At 45.3% G+C, this 16727-nt stretch overlaps 1 protein-coding gene across 1 annotated transcript in view; it reads left to right on the forward strand.

The window, feature by feature from the left end:
- LOC139760526 (uncharacterized) overlaps positions 1-16727 on the forward strand; it is a 58938-nt gene that overhangs the window by 1136 nt on the left and 41075 nt on the right. The window lies entirely within an intron of this gene.

The raw sequence follows: 16727 nt of genomic DNA on the forward strand, positions 1-16727 counted from the left end.
CTCTGTTTGTTGACTGTTTACTATTTGTTGTTCCGCTCTTCATCCGTTGTTTACTAAACTGGTGCTCTCTATCGCACCAGATGGCCTCATCCCCCGACCTGATGTGATGGGCTCAGGTGCAGGGGTAGGTAGGGGGGGGGGGGTGTCAGCCTGGCCCTTTTTATCAGAACCTTAAGGGTCAGGTCAAAGGTCGCGCCATCATTCTGTCGTGTTCAAGAGGTGGGGGAGTAAAGCTGTGGCCGGTAATGAGGCACTCGGGGCAGAATGGTTGAGGTTGGTCATTACCATAAGGGGGATACCGCCGCCATGCTCTCTGCCGTGTTTACGCTCCTTATCCCTTGGCCTGGGTCCGCCCCGCACACCACAACACTTTAACAGTTTCCCTCTTGTACTGTCATCGTAACTGTTATCATTAATGTTATTGTTGATGCTGTTGGGTATCATTTTTTATTATATAGATTATCGTTATTATTTTTACGTGTCAGTTATCCCAAAGTGCTTTCAAAGCATACGTAAAGACTGAGGGAATGTTTTGAAATCATTGATAGACGTATGACACATTCAACCGTAAAGGTAAGAGAAGAATTAAAAGTCTTTTTAACATCAAATGTAATGCGGTACATGTGTGCGGCGGACATGATGGAAGTGGCGGATTGTGAAGCCACTCCTGTATTGGTCGCTGGAAGAAAACCTTTGGACTACCTACTCTTCCCGCGATCTCGTTTCTTTTCCTTTTCTTCGTGGGTACACAATGGGTGATTCTTTGGCGTGCGTCACGTCCGGAAGGCTCCGTTACAGCACTTGGCCTCGAACTTGACCCCCGGGTGCTGGCGTGAGTCCCAGAGGCTCTTGGAAGCTCTCTGGTTACGCTCCCGCAGCGATGTGCCGCCTGCCGCCATCTTGGCCACCGACGTCGCTCCGATGCTCGGCCGCGCTGCCACTTGACGCGTCGGGAAAATGTTGACGGGAATTGACGTATTCGCTTCATTATATATATATATATATATATATATATATATATATATATATATACTCCTGCAAAAGGTTAAACCGTGAGTGAAAAATCATATTTTGCGAAGCTCTATCATTGGAAATACAGCCTTTTTAAAAGAACGTCTGACTTCATAGGAGTCTGTATCTCCCTGCTGCAGTCAGCAGCGCGGCCTTGGACTGCAGGAGCCTTTAGAAAGGTCTTGGGATAATTGAAGATAAATGAATAATTATCTCTCTCTCTCTCTCTCTCTCTCTCTCTCTCTCTCTCTCTCTCTCTCTCTCTCTCTCTCTCTCTCTCTCTCTCAATGTATATATATATATATATATATATATATATATATATATATATATATATATATATATATATATATATATAACGGGTGTTCGTATAGGTTAGTTGGAGTGTTTTAGTTCATGGAACTAAGTTGGATAGAGAAACAGGAGCAACAACAACAACAACAAGAACAACACCTGCTTTATTGGTTAAGACACGCAAGGTGGAGGTGTGCAGGTATTGGTGGGGAAGGCGAGGTCAAGTGAGGCAGGTCGAGAAATAGGAGATGATCTAGGCCGGATTTCATTTCGAACACATCGACTCTTCTCGAACATTCTCTTATCTGTAGCCTACGCCTCGCATCCATACATCTTTAGGACGACTATAGTTTCCGATATACCCATTTTTCACCCTCCAGATAGCAACATCTCTTTGCATACATTCCTCACTCCCAAAACCTTCGCACCCTCATCCACCCTATGTCTTACCTCTACATTCATGGATCCATTCTCATCCCTGCCCACTCCCAGGTATCTAAAGACTTTAATTCCTCGAATTTCCCCCCTCCATTCAAACCCCTGACTAAACTGCTACACTTGATAACCTGGCTATTTTTAACGTTTACTCTCACCTTTCTCCTTTCGCACACCCTCCCAAACTCAGATACCAGCTGTTGCAGTTTCCCACTTGAATCTGCCACCAGTGCCGCGTAATCAGCAAACGACTGAAACGGGTGGAAGGCGGGCAGCCCTAAGTAGTTTGTTAGATCGAGATTATCGAAGCCTTTGGATGATTTTGAATATCTGTTTTGGATCAACTACACCGTCATAGGATCTGTTTTTCAGTCAGGGGATCATCTTTACAACTCGCCATTGTACTGTCCTCATTTTGCCCCTGTCTCTCCTCAAATAGGATGACCATAACTGACCACAGTTATGTTGTCTTTTTACTTAACACAGGACTCCTGTCTGAGGGGGATCTGTTGTAACCCAAGGATCTTCTTTCCAGTGGCTCCTGCAGCCCCAAGTTTGAGCTACACTCAGGAGCAGAGACAGGATGGGCTCTCTTGAAGCGAGAAGTTCTTGGACAAGACTGTACTCAGTTTCGTCAACTGACGATGATATGGCCTCTCAAAGCTGACTCTTTTTTCGCGCGTAAGCTCAAGCACGCGTAGCCCAGTAAAGCATATATATATATATATATATATATATATATATATATATATATATATATATATATATATATATAATATAGAAGGGGACTAAAAGGTGTGGGAGCGGGGGGCTGGAAATCTTACCAGTTTTTACTTTTCAAAAGAAGGAACAGAGAAGAGAGCCAAGTGAGGATTTTCCCTCTGTTCTTGACGCTACCTCGCTAACGCGGGAAATGGCGAATATGTAAGAGAAAATAGATTGATAGGTAGATAGATTGATTGATTGATTGATTGATTGATAGATTGATTGATAAATGAGTAGATGATAAAGATGAAGATAGTTAGAGAGATAGATATGTGTTTTTGAGTCTTTTCTTGTCATTAAGAAGGTTTTGGAGTGAGGCTAGGTGAAGAGGGTAGTATAGATGGAGGAGGGAGCGGTAAGGTAAGGTGGAACCTTCCACTGGACCTGCTGGGGACGTGGTCGCACTCTGTTCCAGAGATGCTCATTGGTCTCCGGCAGCACTAAGTACTCCGCCTTATGTGGCTGGCGACGCACTGCTTGTGGCACCTACCGAAGGTGCCACGGGATCAACCGTAGGGGTCATAGGGTCGCCTGAAAGTGCCATGAAGTCTTCCGAAAGTTCTCTTAGTGTGTTCTCTGCTCATGGTTCTGTGTTCTCTCTGTTGGTCTCCTCTGTTCTTTGTTCTCTCACTGTATGCCCTCAGTGCTCTGTAATATCCTCATGCAACTCTCCTGTATTCTGTGTTCTCTCAAGTACAAGTTTCTGAACGTGTTCTCTCACTGCGCCTCCCGTATGATGTGTTCTTTTAATACAAGTCACCTGTGTTTTGTGTTCTCGCATTGCACATCCCATCACTGTGTCCTCTCGGTGCAAGTCCCCTTATCGTGTTTTCTCAGGGTAAATGTTCTCACCGTGTTCTCTTAGTGCAAGTCCCCTCACCGTGTCCGTTCAGTGCAAGATCCATTACCGTCCTCTTTCAGTGTGGGTCCCCTTTCCGTGTCCGTTCGATGCGAGTCCCCTCACCTAGTTCTTTCAGTTCGAGTCCCACACCGTGTTCTGCCAGTGCGACCCCCTCACTGTTTTGTTTCTTCTGAATGTCTTTATCACCTGTGAGAACGTCCTCTGCCTCACGACTCCATTCTTTGTTTGTCATGACATTCTGTAAATAGTGACTCCCGTTGTCTGCCCACTGTGTTTTGTCTCTTAAATAATTATATAGTTGCACTGCTGTCTGTATGTTAAACGCGCGGTGTAACTCCATGAAGGTGGCGTTCAGTAAGAACAATGCTATATATATATATATATATATATATATATATATATATATATATATATATATATATATATATATATATATATATATATATATATTAGCCTTGGGGATTGGGAAAAAAGAATACTGCCCACGTATTCTTACGTGTCGTTGAAGGCGACTAAAAGGTGTGGAAGAGGGGGGCTGGCAATCCTTCCCTCCGGTTTTACTTTTCCAAAGAAAGGAACAGAGAAGAGCACCAAGTGAGGATTTTTTCCTCTAGGGCTCAGACATTTATTCTTGACGCTACCTCGCTAATGCGGGAAATGGCGAATATATATATATATATATATATATATATATATATATATATATATATATATATATATATAGGTCGTCCAGATGTTATGGTGGTTCAGATCTCTTATACAGTCCACCGAAGGGCTGCTGGCTATGTCAATTCTTGCAGTAATTTTCTTGATGTCTCTTACATTCTCTTTGTTCTCTGCATTGTCTTTATTCTCCTTATTTTGTATATTCCCTATATTCTCATGTTTCTAGGCATTCTGCAGTTTTTTTGTTTTGTTTTTTGACATGTTTTCTTGTTGTTCTAGTGTCTCTTGCACTCTCTGCAATTTATTCTCTGTTTTCTGTATTCTCCCTTCATTCAGTGTGTCCTTCTCACTCGGAGTGTTCTCACCCCACTGTTTGTTCTTATAACATTTCTCCTTTGTTTGTATTCTTATCTTCCCTGCGTCCTGCCCCAGTGTTCATCCCTCTGTGTTCGTTGGCTTAAAACAGCGGTCTGTATCGCCACACTTGGTGCCGTATCATCCCACTGCTTTCTTAGCTGCTCTTGTGGTTTATCTTTCCACCTGCTTTATCTTCACCCTTCCTCTCACGATACAGAGGCGACGGGTGCAGCAACACACGCGCGTCGGTCACCACCCTAGTGTGCCTCAGATCTGTCCTCAGGCCTCGTTGAGTCAGACGGGAATGACCCCTCCTCGTTATTTATCGCCCGTTTACCACGTCGGGTCAGGCGCCACACTCATGCCGCCCAGGGAGCCGACGATGGACTAACGATATGGTATAGTAGAACTGGGGCGCTGATAAGATTATGCCACGCTCGGACCGTCTTACTGCTCCGTCGATAATCATCGCTGTAATCTTGGGTTAGGTTTAGTCCAAATGTTTATCTTGCCGGGAACCTATCAGTCTTTGTCGGTTTTCTGCTCAAGTGATCATTTATAGTTTTAGATCTATATTTGTTCGGTGGATATGTGAAAAAAAAAAAAAAACAATAGGACTGTGTGTCTAAATGGCAGAGACAAATGGATTTTTGGCGAATCTATAAACACTCACACACACACACACACACACACACACACACACACACACACACACACACTCACTCACTCACTCACTCACTCACTCACTCACTCACTCACTCACTCACTCACTCACACACACACACACACACACACACACACACACACACACACACACACACACACACACACACGAGGGAGGTGTGAGTGTGTCGGGTGCAGCTGTTGGCGGAGCGCGTCATGTCCCGGGGTCGCTGGAGGCCAGCTGGCTGCTGATAACCCTGAGCCCCGCCCCCCCAACCATTGCAAGTCGTTAGGAACTTGACTCAAGTTGTAGGTCGACGGATGTAACAAGTTACTCGCCTCGTGAAAGAGCGTGGTGATTCACGTACACGATGAGTCGTCAATGGTTCACTTGATTGCTCGATTATTCTTTCGGTTGCCGGAGCAGATGATGCGCCGCTGCGATCCACTGAGGCGATGACAACAGGTTCACACGACGCGTGTTTTGTGAGGGGCAACCCGAGACCTGGTCCAGATGTCGGATGAAGTATTTCGTAGGAACGTATCCGTATGATGATGATGATGATGATGATGATCAGTAAGTGTATTGACAACGAATGGATTCGACCGACTCCTTGACGTCATCATGAGCCATCCCTGATACAGAAATACTTCAAAAGTTGATCATTGTTAGACGTCATTATCCTCCCCCCCTCTCGTGAGCGTGGCGGTCGGTGATGGCTACGATCACACGATACTGCTGGAGTGAGATTGTAGCAAGGCTGTCGACCCGCTGGTTCATGTAACCCTTGGGGAGAGTATGGTGGTTGCGTGAGACGTTTATATGATACACTTTTGTTTGTACGTCTTGCTTTACGACCATGATTGCCTCAAAACGGAGAAATTCCACTAATGTTCAAACAGGGTTGAGAGTAGTAAGTCTCATTATAAACTGTCTGTCATAAGGGGACTCATCACGTGACATTTATTTCCCCTGTCATTGGTTGGCGATGATGTAGCTTCTCAGTTTACAAGAAATATGAAGCTCTTAATTGGCTAAAAATTACATCATCATCATGTGGCACCATCGAGGGTACTGGGTCACTCTCCTTCCACAGTCACTATCTGGTCAGTGTGGAGGTAAGTTGTGCCTTGTATTTATCCCGGGCGTTGTGGCTGAGAGGCAGTTTTGAATGTGGGGGTGCACGGACCCAGATGAATTTGGTTACGTGTCACACCAGCCAGAAAACAGCGAGCTTTGGGAATCTTGCTGGGAGAGTGATTCCTCCTGTAAGGAGGAGTGGTAAGAGTGATTCCCAGTATAAAGAAAATGGTGAGAGTAATTCATAATGTAGGGAAAGAAAGTGAGACTTACCCTTAATGTAAGGAAGGTGGTGAGAGTTCCTCAATGTAAGAAGGGTGGTGAGCGTTCCTCCGAGTAAGAAGGGATGGTGTGAGTTCCTCATTATAAGGAGAATGGTGAGTGCCTCTAGGTAAGGAGGATGGTGGGAGTTCCTCAAGATAAGGAAGATGGTGAGAGTGAGCCTTAAGACAAGGATGATGGTGAGAGTGAGTGTCACATCTCACCAAAGGAGCTATTCATGATATCGACTGAGGATCTGAGGTTAAAAGCACATAGCGGCTAATTGGCTGTGCTATTAACCTCTGGAGCAATTATGACTGGCAGTTGCACTTCTCAATGAATTTCGTGATTTTTTGTTGCGATTTCTTGGGAAACGTTGTCGTAAGCAACTGTCCCAAGAATAAGACCTGGCCTCGATGGGAACTTGTGTCCATGACTAAAAGCGACTGATATCAAATGAGGCAGTGATGATACCATATGGCGAGTTGTGAGCGTAGGTGTGTCACGTCTGACGAAGGTGAGGGAAGGAGAAGGCAGCAGGCTGTGTGTGCGTGTGTGTGTGTGTATCGTGACGCCATCAGGTGCGAGCGAAAGATACTGAGAAGAGTCTTGAGGGGAGTGTGAGGGCATGAGAGAGGCATGACATGAGAGGGGTTGAGAGAGCCATGAGAACCCAAGAGAGGCATGGAGGACTCTGAGATACGTGAGTAGTTGAGAGGCATGAGAGTAGTGGAGGGATCCAGCCTCAACAGCAGGTGCTCTGGTGCTTGCCAGCTGTGTGAGAAGCAGGAGGGTAAGGTGGGCACGCTAGATGGATGCAGCCACACCCTTGACGGAGTCGAGTCAGAAACACGGAGGTTAGGTCAGTCGTGTGGAGGTACGGCGGATGACGGAGGCTGTAGTGGCCGTCGCCAGGAAGGTTGAGTTACTGCAGTGACTTTATTTGCCGCCTTGCTTGTATGGCCTGGGGTTAAGGTAGAGAGAGGGAGGGGTTCCGATGGAGTGGAGACGGTTGCCCTCAAGACACCGTTGCATAAGACAGAAGAAAAAAAAAAAAAGTCACTGAAAACGAACCCGAAACATCATGAGAGACAGCGGATCTCAGATGGAATATGAAGAGTTTCCGGATAAGCAATATGTAAGCTTTTAGTTTGTAATGGAGAGGGAACTGACGCTATCTGGGTGAGTGAAGTGTTGCCATACGGGCGGGCGGCAGGAGGGCCCCGGGACGGGTTGACTGAAGGGTTAGAGATTGGTGCGTGGGGCGGCTCTCTCTGCCCGCCCGCCGCCGCCCGGGGCTATATATGGCCAGCCGACTCAGTGACTGGCCCAGGGATATATGGACTGTTGTGATGTATGGCTGGGGCACTGGTTGGCGTGCAGGGACGAGTGGATTGGTATGATGTATGGGTAAGATGAATGTGCTAGTGGACTGGAACACGGAACTGAGGGACATGATGTATGGCTGGTAGACTGGTATGGTATATGCCTGATGGACTGGGTAGTGTATATGGGCTAGTGGGCTGGTATAATGTGTGAGGAGCGTCATGGAAGTGGTGGTGGTAGTGTGTGTGTGTGTTGGGGGTGTGTGTCATGACGTATGTTGCGTAGGAAGGTCAGGAAAGGGAAGACCTGACACAGAATCTCTCTCTACTGTGGGAGGAGACACGAGTGTCAGTGGATTAACTCAGCTGTTCTGTGTTGTAGAGAAAGGTCTCTCAAGAGGGTAAATCATGAAGCTTAGAGAGAGAGAGAGAGAGAGAGAGAGAGAGAGAGAGAGAGAGAGAGAGAGAGAGAGAGAGAGAGAGAGAGAGTTTTGAAGTGAAGGAGTTTTGAATGAATGGAAAACGTCATTGGAAGAGCCAGGTGGGTGTGATGGGTGATGTCCAGAAGCAAGAGGCAGGGATGGTTGCTCTCCCAGCTTGATAATGTGTGAGTCAGATATTTGTCGAGTGTCAAGTTGAGTGCCAGCTGCTGGAATGACCTTCTCGACAAGCTGTTGAGTGATAAGTCGATTAGCGAGGAAGAGATGACTTTCAGAGACTGTGGCCTCGCCAGCGTTGGTGGCTGGCCCTACTGACGGAACACCCTGCCGCTCCGGCCCGGACCTGGTAGTAGAGTGTGGGGAACACAGAACATGGGAGTTTACTGTGTTAAACAGGACAGCTGTAACTCAGAAGCACGATGACTTAACCCATGAGAATGATGACTTAAGCCCATCACTGTGATGATAACCTTTGTGTACCATGACGAAAATCATCGCGCCCAAGGGTTGCCTTTGAACTCGAGCGGTTAAGGCGTTGCACTCAGTCGTACTCAAGGCGTTTAAGGTTTTCGTACAAAAGGGTTGTTTCCACCAAAAAGGTTTAGTCGGTTTTTTTAAGGGGGTTTAAATCATCATTCTAAAGGAGTTAAGTCGTCCTACTAAAGGGTTAAGACCCCTTACTTAAGAGGTTACGTCGTTGTCGCATTAAAGGGATTATGTCGTCTAACTCAAGGGGTTAAGTCGTCATATTGAAGGGATCAAGTGAAGGCTGAAGCGAGAGAGGAGGGAGTGAAGGACATCACGAGCCGTGTCAAGTAATGTCCACACGCGAGACCGGACGCTAGTATGTACTGACAACCTTATAATGAATGAAAGCTCACAACATAGGTACATGAGAGGACTGAATATACTGCTATGTTGAGAACTAACAACATCGGAGGTTTGTGTCATGTCGTGAACGTACATCGCTGGAGCTTTTGGTATGTCATAGGCTCACACCATTGAAAAGTGTGGTCAGTCGTGAGGCAGCACTCAAGGCTCCTTTTTGCAAGCTCACTCCACTGAGGGTTTCGTTATGCCAGAGTCTGACATGACCAGAAACCTTAATGTATCGTACAATTTATGCACACATTTGGAGGTTCTAGTGTGTTGTGTGTTCAAACCACTGACAGCGTCATGCCTTCACACCAAAGCAGGATTTATTACAAATTTTTAACATTGGAGGGTTTGTTGGACATCATTTCGCAGTGAATAAAAACACTTGATATTAATTAGCCTCCTTTCCCTCCCCGTCTCTCTCCGGTACTCATTGTTATTCTCGCAGTGAACGCGCTTCGTCTCTTAGTTCGGACCCTTGCGTTGTTTCCTTATGGAGAAGCAGTAATCTAGTTGGTCATCCGTGCAGAAATGTAATTTCTACTCGAATTTCTATCTCAATCTCGCTCGTTTTCTCCTACCGAATTTCAAAACATTTCAGTTCAACCTTAACAAAAATATTACCAGACCAGCTTACCAAAAATTAGGGGTGTTGTAAAGATGCCAGAATTATTTTTCATAAGAATTTTTCATGATTTCGTTCGCTTTTCTATGGAATCCAACCAAATAGAATCAAAAGACTTTCATGCCATCACCTCTTTTCAGCCATCCCTTTCCAGCCGCTGTGATGTTGCCGTACTCTCTTCGTTCTGTTGGTAATTTTTTCGTGTACTGCTTACGAGAGCTGTTTGCATGTCTCCCAGCCCTACCTAACATCTAGACCCGCACCTCGCGACAGGCCACTGGCTCCCATAGTTTTCGTGTGGAGACCAGCCACGTGAGGACTGGCTGTTATGATGGCTCCTTCCTTTCCTCCCACAGCAAAGCTAAATTTTCTTTCCCTTTCATCTAAGTTTTCCACTTTCAGGAGTGGAGTCTGCAAACGCTTAAAGAGCTCAAAGTAATCCTTCTTTATTCATTTATTTTGTCATATTTACCCGTATAACCGACATGGCTTCGACTGTAGCATGTGTTTTGCGTGTGCCATGTTAGCCACTACTTATGAAAAAGAGTTAGTTACTGTAGGGGGTTGGCAGGTATGAGTGGGTGCGCCAGAGAGGGCGTGACGACCCCGTGTGTTTGTAAGGTTCCTCCCCTCCCCCTGAAGACCCAGGCCGAAGCGGGCGGGCTTGAAGTACACGAGATATGCATCTTGAGTGTCGGGTGCATTATATACCAAACAATACCGTCCGTACTGGTTAGCGGGGCCTCACGGGGCTCTGCAGGGAGGAACGCGGAGGCTGAATTTTTGGAGTTAGTCACGCCCGTTCAGAACAAGTTTTGCCAGTCTCGAGATACAGACAGTCGTCAGTTTGAACAATAAACTGCAGGAAGGGTACGAAAGATTAGTAACTACGCCTGATGTTATTTTTAAGATTGTACACCGCTGACGATGATCTTTGCTTTCCTTTAAATACAGCTAGGGTCAGGGGGGCCAGGTGGGTAACAGGGTAATTCTTGTCCCTCCTCAGGCGTACACATCATCATAGGATATGATTCCCGGTAGACAGCGTAATCGTCTGTTGTAAAGTTCTTTGCCCTGTCCACGAGTTTATATATAATTATATATATATTCGCCATTTTACGCATCAGCAAGGTAGCATCAAGAACAGAGGACTTGAGCCTTAAAGGGAAAGAACCTCACTTGGTCCTCTTACCTGTTCCTTCTTTTGGAAAATTAAGTTAGGAAGGGAGGATCCCCCAGTCCCTTTTAGACGCCTTCTGCGACACGCAGGGAATACGTGGGAAGTATTCTTTCTCCCATATCCCCAGGGAGAACGTTGTCTCGGAGAGCAAAAATGGGTTTGTTTGAAGGAATAGTGGTTCCAACAATGTTATATGGTTGCGAGGCATGGGGTATAGATAGGGGTGTGCGGAGGAGGGTGGGTGTGTTGGAAATGAAATGCTTGAGGACAATATGTGGCGTGAGGTGGTTTGATCGAGTAAGTAATGAAAGGGAAAGAGAGATGTGTGGTGGTAGAAATAGTGTGGTTGAGAGAGCAGAAGAGTGTGTGTTGAAATGGTTTAGTCACTTGGAGAGAATGAGTGAGGAGAGATTAACAAAAAGGATATATTTGTCAGAAGTTGAGGGAACGAGGAGAAGCGGGAGACCCAATTGGAGTGGGAAGGATGGAGTGAAAAAGATCTTGAGCAATCGGGGCCTGAACATACAGGAGGGTGAACGGCGTGCAAGGGAGAGTGAATTGGAACGATGTGGTATACTGGAGTCGACGTGCTGTCAATGGATTGAACGTGAAGCGTCTGTGGTAAACCATGGAAAGTTTTGTGGGGCCTGGTTGTGGAAAGGGAGCTGTGGTTTCGATGCATTACACATGACAGCTAGAGACTGAGTGTGAAAGAATGTGGCCTTTTTTGTCTTTTCTTAGCGCTACCTCACCCGCGTGCGCGGGAGGGGGGGGGATGCTATTTCATGTGTGGCGGGGTGGCGACGAGAATGGATGAAGGCGGCAAGTATGAATATATATGTGTGTATATATGTATGTCTGTGTATGTATACGTTGAAATGCATAGGTATGTATATGAGCGTGTGTGGGCGTTTATGTATATACATGTGTATGTGGGTGGGTTAGGCCAATCTTTCGTCTGTTTCCTTGCGCTACCTCGCTGACGCGGGAGACGGCGATTAAGTATGATAAGTAAATGATACACACACACACACACACACACACACACACACACACACGCACACACATATATATATATATATATATATATATATATATATATATATATATATATATATATATATATATATATATATATATATATATATCCCTGGGGATAGGGGATTAAGAATACTTCCCACGTATTCCCTGCGTGTCGTAGAAGGCGACTAAAAGGGGAGGGAGCGGTGGGCTGGAAATCTTCCCCCTCTCGTTTTGTTTTTTTTTTTTAATTTTCCAAAAGAAGGAACAGAGGGGGCCAGGTGAGGATATTCCAAAAAAGGCCCAGTCCTCTGTTCTTAACGCTACCTCGCTAACGCGGGAAATGGCGAATAGTTTAAAAAAAAAAAAAAAATATATATATATATATATATATATATATATATATATATATATATATATATATATATATATATATATATTACTGTGTGAAGGCAGGCTATTCTCGCCCTAAATAGCATCAAGACTGTCGAGGTCGCTGATGATTTTGAATACATATATCAAGTCGCCTCTCGACCTTATTTTTTTAGATTAGCAAAATAAGTTTAACTCCTAGCGACAGCTGTTTTAAACTTCGTTTCTTAATAGGAGAATCAATCTAGTGAGTCGTCGCAGTGAACTACTCTGTTTACGTCCTATTTAGAGAGGGTGACCAAAATGGGGACGCCCCAGTGAATTGCAAAAAAAAAAAAAAAAATGAGGATTAATTTCTCAGATCTGATGGAGATCAGCATGCTTGTTTTATTTCTGTGACGTTTTGTAGCTAAACAGAATTTATGCAGCAGTTTGTGTTCTCGTTTTTACTGCCTGTGTGTAAGACGAAGCACTTATCAAAACGCATCTGCTGAGAACATAGAGTCATTCATAGTGTATAACATACAGGTTCATTCATAGTTTAATTTTCTTCGTATCCCAAGTCACTCCTAAGAACTTTTATTACTCTGGGTGTGAAGGATTTTATTCTTAGTGTGTGGTCTTGATACTCATGTAGCGTTTCGACCCCTTGAGCACATGAGTGCGACCCTTGAGTACTACAGGCACGACACCACGACCATTGGGTATGATGACCTAGCCTATGAACCTGACGCTTAAGGGCCAAGTCAAAATCCAGGCCATTATACCTAACGGTCGCACCGTCGTGGTCTAGGGTTGTAATGTTGTGTTCTAGGGTCGTACCGTCATGTTCTTGGGTCGTACCGTCATGTTCTAGGGCCACACCGGTGTGTTCTAGGGTCGTAACGTCGTGTTCTAGGATCGTACAGACGTGCTCAAGGATGCCAAAGTTGTGGTCAAGTATTGTACGGTATGGTCGTGCTCAAGGAGTTAGAACAGTGTTACGTGGCGAAGGGAAAACCCGTAAGGAACATCCAGGTATAATATTTGATATCAGGTATTCTAAGTGATCTCTTAGGTTTATAAAACAATCTTTCTAATTATCCGTCTTCAGGAAAAGTGGGAAAAGAGATACACGTCAGGGGTGCAAGATAACACAAGTACGATTTGCATGGGAAGAGACAAAAATGAAAGGGAACTGTCAAATTCTATTAAGTTAAAGGAACGAACGTGTCGCGTAAAAGTAATTTCGTTTACGAGCGGTTTTATCTTCCGTTAACAAAACAGTTTCCCAATTCGACCGACGTAGATATAAACACGAGGCATCAGGACATGGCCTGTAAATTAACCGCAACATAAGTGGATCAAGACCGCGGTTGGTAAGGTTATTGCATCATAAGAAGATCAACACGTCAGTCCAGAACACTAAAATGAATTAACTCTCCAGCTGGTAATATAATGCAGCACCAGTAAGCCATGTTCCTCCCTTGCAACACTACAGTAACACAAGTGAACTGGGACGGTCGAACAACACCCACACAGCGCACACGCCGCGCCTTGCTTGATGCCGTAGTTTGTATAGATTGAACAAACGCTCGTTTACCATGTTTACCATCATAAAACAAGATTTAGTTAGAAATCATTGTATTTCTTTTATTAACATATAATGAGGAAACATTATCATATATCAAAAACATATTACTACATTGAAATATTACTGTTAACGGTACGTTAAGTTTAAGTGCATATCTTTTGAATTCAGATTTATCGACAAATATCAGCTGTAAATAGCCTATTTGAAAAGCTGACCACTTAATGTAGTTAACGTTACACTCGACAGGTTTGTAAATCCTTCTTTAATGCAGTCAGGTAACCTTGGACTAGTAGGGTAGTATTTAAGTCATTCATTTTTTCTTTTCCTACACGGTGAAATGAGGTCATTTATTTTGCTCTTTTTTATATCTTTGAGAGTTTTACATATATTTGTCCCAGTCAAACCATCTAAACCTAACATCAGCTAAAGTCAGCGACAACCAAACGAAATAGCTGGGCTAGGCCCCATCACCCCGCTCCCCCCTCAACCACCGCCACCCGCAACTCATCAGTTTGCGTTTCACCCCCTCCCCCCCACAATGAATAATTTTCTCATAACAGCAAAGTCAGTTGATCCTTTACATGTTCTAATCATTCATTAAATATAAACAAAAAGCGTGAAATTACTAAGAATTACAAGTGGAAAAAAATGTCGATAATGAAACCGCTTACCTACATTTAGTGTTTACAGTATTTAGAATTTACTAGCGCAATGTGGCCGTTTAACTTTTCACCACAAGGTCTCTCGAATGGTGGAGTCGCTGACGAAACAACGGTTTGTACAGTAGTTGCTTTTCTGTGATCCACCGAGATTGCTACACTAGTCTTCGTGATACCAGGAGAAAAACCCGTTTCGCATGCATACTTATGATGTCACAAAAAATAGAGGAATTTTTACGGCCATGTCTGACGAGATGGGATACTCCGTTCTTACACGCAGCCAAAACTTAGAAGGATATTCTGTGTCAGATGTTATTCGTAGCACACCATCACTTGATGAATGTAAAGAAGTAAGATTTTTCTTTTTTCCTTGTTATTAGGGGTTTTCCCGCCAAAATGGCCGCGCCGCTCAGTGTTGAAGCCACTGTCCTAATCAGATATGACCCATATTTCATCACCAAACCTAACGTAAGACTATATTTCCAAGCCCGGTTAAAGGTGGGTTAGGAGGGGGTGTGTCGCCCCGGGTACGTTGAGGGGCCTAGGCCTGAACTTTTTCTTTTCAAAATCGCATTTTTTTTTTTTTTTTTTTATGTAAAGCGAAAACCTTCGTTCTTTCTTGTAATTTATTGATGCATTATTTTGTTGCCGCTTCTACACTAAACTGAAAACGGCTGCTTAGGTGATTTTGATTTGTTTATGAGCTCGTTGCCGTCCTTATTTAGGATCTTTTTAGTGAGAGGTTAAGGAAAGAGAGACTGAAGTGGCTTAGGGGCGGCGAGGTTGTTTGTCTTGGGCCCGTGCTAGCTCTCAACGCCTCCGTGAGGTACCCCCGACTAAGGACCCGTCACTCACCTTCTGCTACCCCCGGATGAGGACCCGTCACTCACCTTGTGTTACCCCTGGCTGAGGACCCGTCTTTCACCTTATGGTAACCCCGGGTGGGGCCCGTCACTCACCTTCTGCCAACCCCAGCTAAGGATCAGTCACTCACCTTATGGCAACCCCGGGTGGAGACCCGTCACTCACCTTCTGCCACCCCCGGCTGAGGATCAGTCACTCACCTTCTGGTACCCTGGGCTGAGGACTCGTCACTCACCTTCTGGTACCATGGGCTGAGAACCCGTCACTCACCTTCTGATACCCCGTTCTGAGGACCCATCACTCGCCTGGTACCCCAGGCTGAGGACCTGTCACTCACCTTGTGGTACCCTGGGTAGGGACCCGTCACTCACCTGTTAACTCCGGCTGAGGATCAGTCACTCACCTTGTTGTACCCCGAGCTGAAGACCCGTCACTCACCTTGTGGTACCCTGGGTAGGGACCCGTCACTCACCTGTTAACCCCGGCTGAGGATCAGTCACTCACCTTGTGGTACCCCGAGCTGAGGACCCGTCACTCACCATGTTGTACCCAAGGCTGAGGAATCGTCACTCACATTGTGATACCCTGGGCCGCGGACCCGTCACTCACCTTGTGGTACCCCAGGCTGAGGACCCTTCACTCACTTGTACCCCGGGCTGAGGACCCATCACTCACCTTGTAGTACCCCAGGCTGAGGACCCATCACTCACCTTGTGTTACCCCAAGCTGAGAACCCGCCACTCACCTTGTGGTATCCCGGGCTGAGGACCCGTCACTCACCTTGTGGTACCCCTGCAAGCCCGGCCCGACAATGATGTCAAGCTACTTCCCCTCATTCAGATGTTACTAACCCCACCTACTGACCACTTACACCTCCCATCCTCTCTTACCCATGAGCATCCTAGAAGGAACCCACTCTAGGAACTAGACATAGTCTAAGAACGACCCAGTCTAGAACCTGACACACTCAAGAACCTTCACTCACTCAAGGAATCATTTGCACTCGAAGACTTCCACGCAAACGCCCTCAGAGGATCATAACTTATTCCACGATCCAAAATTTCTATGGTGTAGACATTTATAGAACCCATGTTAGGCTCCAGATGCTCTCTAGGATTCAGGCACATTCCAGGTCTCACACTTACTCAAGAACCCAGACATTGAGGTTCAAGTATTTTCAGGACCCAGACACATTCAAGGTCGCACACACGCTAGGTTAAGAACATACCTGAAAAGTAAGTACATTCATGGAAATAGAGGCGCTCGTGTGTACACACACGCTAAAAGGACATAGATTTTATTTTTCATTCCAGTTATCCTGTGTATTCTTGCTACACAAACTACAGTAACGCCACACAAGCTCCAGAACCCAAACGAACTCGAAAATCTGAACGTATT

Source organism: Panulirus ornatus, chromosome 37, assembly GCF_036320965.1.
Source record: "Panulirus ornatus isolate Po-2019 chromosome 37, ASM3632096v1, whole genome shotgun sequence".
Classification (NCBI taxonomy): Eukaryota; Metazoa; Arthropoda; class Malacostraca; order Decapoda; family Palinuridae; genus Panulirus; species Panulirus ornatus.